Source organism: Crocodylus porosus, unplaced genomic scaffold (genome assembly GCF_001723895.1).
Source record: "Crocodylus porosus isolate Cpor-Errol unplaced genomic scaffold, CroPor_comp1, whole genome shotgun sequence".
Classification (NCBI taxonomy): domain Eukaryota; kingdom Metazoa; phylum Chordata; order Crocodylia; family Crocodylidae; genus Crocodylus; species Crocodylus porosus.
In genome coordinates this window covers 196,293-199,515 of record NW_017728905.1, presented here as the reverse complement: position 1 = coordinate 199,515, position 3,223 = coordinate 196,293, and positions in this window count along the sequence as shown.

The window sequence follows — 3,223 nt, the reverse complement described above, 5'->3', positions numbered from 1 at the left end:
GATGGTGAGTCCCAGCAGGCGATGATCACTGTCACCCAGGTGGTTGAGCACCCGCGGCCCCTTCACTGGGTCATCACCCGTGGCCAGCACCAGGTCCAACAAGGCATCTCCCTGGTGGGACTGTGCACCCCCTGGGTTAGATGGAGGTCCTGCACTCTGGCTAGGAACCTACATGAGCAGTCAGACCTGGCTGACTGCTCTTCCCAGCAGATGTCTGGAAAGTTCAGGTCACCCACAATGACCATGTCCTTTGACCTAACTACCTCTGTGAGCTGACATAAGAACTCCTGGTCTAGCTCTTCCCCTTGGTTGGGAGGTCTGTAGTAGACCCCTACTGTTAAGTCTCTTTTCCTTTGACTGCCTTGTATTCTAACCAAGAGCACTTCAGAGTGCCCCTCCTCTGAGTCTTTGCTAATTGACGAGGATGTGTATTCCTCCTTAACGTAAAGAATATAGAGATTTCAGTGACTTCTAGGACACCCTCCCCATTTCAGCAAGAGCAAGGAGCAGTCAGACTGGTTACATCAGCTATTTAAGGGATCTCCTGCTAGTGACCAAAAAGGGTGCCCAACCGGTTACAAGGACAGCAGCAGGCAATAGAGGCTGGGCTGCCACTGCTGAGCATTAGCTACATGCAGTGCAAACCTTGTCTGGAACCAACTAGTTTGCTAAGTAGGCATAACGGGATCACAACCGAGAGAGACGACCTCGTCCCCACTCTGCCTGCCCAACCCCTCTGCCATCTTCTGCAGGTCCACGAATATCATGCTGGATGGGACTACAGCAACCATCTGGGCTGGGCTTCTTCAGCGCACAGAATAAGCAGTTCCTCTGGTGAATCCTGCTTCCTGCTAAAGCTTCTCCCTTGCCCCGGACCTTTGTCAAATATAATCAGGCCTAAGTGGAGTTAACACTTGTAAATCAATATGGTAATAAATGGTATCTCTTGACCCTGGTGAAAGCAATGGCAGTGCACAGGAAGAGGAAAATTTAGTGCCCAATCTCAAAGCAATGGAGAATCTACTGCCGTTGGGTCAGAAAGAGAAAAAAAATCCAATAGCACAATGGAGAAGGACAAAGCTGGGAATTAAATGTAAATCTTTCTTTTTATTTAAGAAACACTATAATTCTGAACTTTGAAGAATGTGTACTGAGGGAAAGAAAAATAATTTTCTTTTGCTTTTTCTCTTCTCTTTACAAAAAGAAAAAAACAGGATATAAGAAAAAACATATGTACAGGAAGAGCTGGCCAACTCAAACAGAAAGCAGTAACAGAAGCATGATGTTTCCCAACAGTGGCTTGGCCTGGAAAATTTAAAAACAATTAAATTAGAATACAAATATTAGAAAAACTGGACTCTAAAGCTACCTTGCGGCCGGGGATGCAAGCCGCACAACTTTATACAGTAAAACTTAATGTCTGAGCTCTACCCAGTCGCCCCCCACCCCCCAACCCAGTTTAAACCTGAAAACATATTGCTTACTTGCGCAAAGAAAAGAAAAAAAGGAAAGAAAAAAATTAAACGGAAACTTTCGTACAAACAAAGGTCATTCTGTGGTGGAACTGAAATGGCGGAAGAGCAAACAAGATTTTGGGTTGCCTCCCTCCCCCACACGCCCCTGTCTCATTCCCTTTCCACAGCCCCTCACCCCTCCATGGAGGAGGCAGTACTTTTGCATGCTGGTGCTCGAGAGGAAACTTGAAGAGGCTTCTTTTATTATTTCTCCCTCTGCCTGATGGGCCCCTGCCAGAGTCATTTGCAGGTCCCGGAGGGGTGTAATGGCGGAGGGTTGGGAAGAGAATATGATAGAGAAGGCAAGAAGAGCTCCCTTCTGCCTCCTGTTTCATTTGCTGGGAGAAATACAGATTGGCAGAAAGGGCTCCTCCCTTCAGAACAAGCCCATGTGGCTCAAGGTCATCAGCTCTTTGCCCTCCACCCGCAGGCGGTGGGATGCAGAGCCCGATAACTAGCCACCACAGGGCATGGGATTTCTTGAAGCAGATTAATCTGAGGTACAGCGCACCGCACCAGAGAAGACTCTACTCATACATCATGCAACGAGACTCTATGGAGAATTTGAAGAGGAGAACTTCAAATGCCAGGGTCTAAAGCATTCTGCTCAATAGCAACTATGGGATAATATTCTGTTCTCTTCCTATATGTGTTAGGCTAGGTCCTTAAAGGTATTTAAAAATAGTTCTAGGTGGAACTTGATGGCTTTAAGTCGATGTGGTATTTTAAATGCATTGCTTTTTCTTAAATGCATTAAAAGTGCTTTTGAAAGCACCATCACTTTGGTTCTGTGATTGAACATAGCTGCCTCCTTTCCTCCAGGCTGATGCTTTAGGGGAGGAGGTGGTTCTAAGGGATGACGTAGATTCATGCTGCCCAGACGTCTGTCATTTCACTGCAGCTGGAACAAACAGCAAGAGCTGGAGGCATGGCGGGGGCTGGAAGTGTTCAGTGATCAACTGCCTTTTTCTAGTAGCTAGAAAGCCTATATACAGTATGACTGAAAGCTACTTGCGTGGCCTTGGCTGCAGTATTACCACTCAGCTGGTCTGGTGCACAGTGCACTCACTGCTAAAGGCCATTACGTTGCTCTCCACCCTTCCCTTGTACACGTTCACGGGGCCAAGTCAACATGCCAGCGTCCTTCCAACATTTATTCCCATCCACAGACGAGAAAGTCAGCAAGGTCCAAAGCAATGCAGACTTCAGAGGCTTTTAACTAGGAACAGGCAGAGCAAATTATGCAAAGTTAATTACAAAATCTCTACAAGACAAAAAGGTTACCATTTGGAAACTCAAAAGCAACAATATTTTGTCAAGAGCATTGCAGTAGCTTTGGGTCTGGGACCAAAGTCTTAACAGAACAGAGAAGTGGAAAAGTCCAGAGGCCGTAATACGTGGTCACTGTGCTCCACTCGTTGCCCCTTGGCTCTGTCCCCAACATTATGACGTTTGTGCCGTCAGAAGTACCAGTGATGGGCTTTGCACTGTTTCATGTCTGAAATAAACCTGAATTGGAGTTACCGAGGTAGTTGGCTAGAAACTGAGATTCTCCCACCTGGCATTTTCTTGAAGGCCATCCCTCCCCTCCACCCTGCCCCACTCCTACACGATGCCACACGTCCAGTTGATGGGCTTCAGCTGTCCTGCAGGCTGCTGGCACCGACTCCAGAAACAAAGCCTTCTTAAAAAAAAAAAAAAAAAAAAAA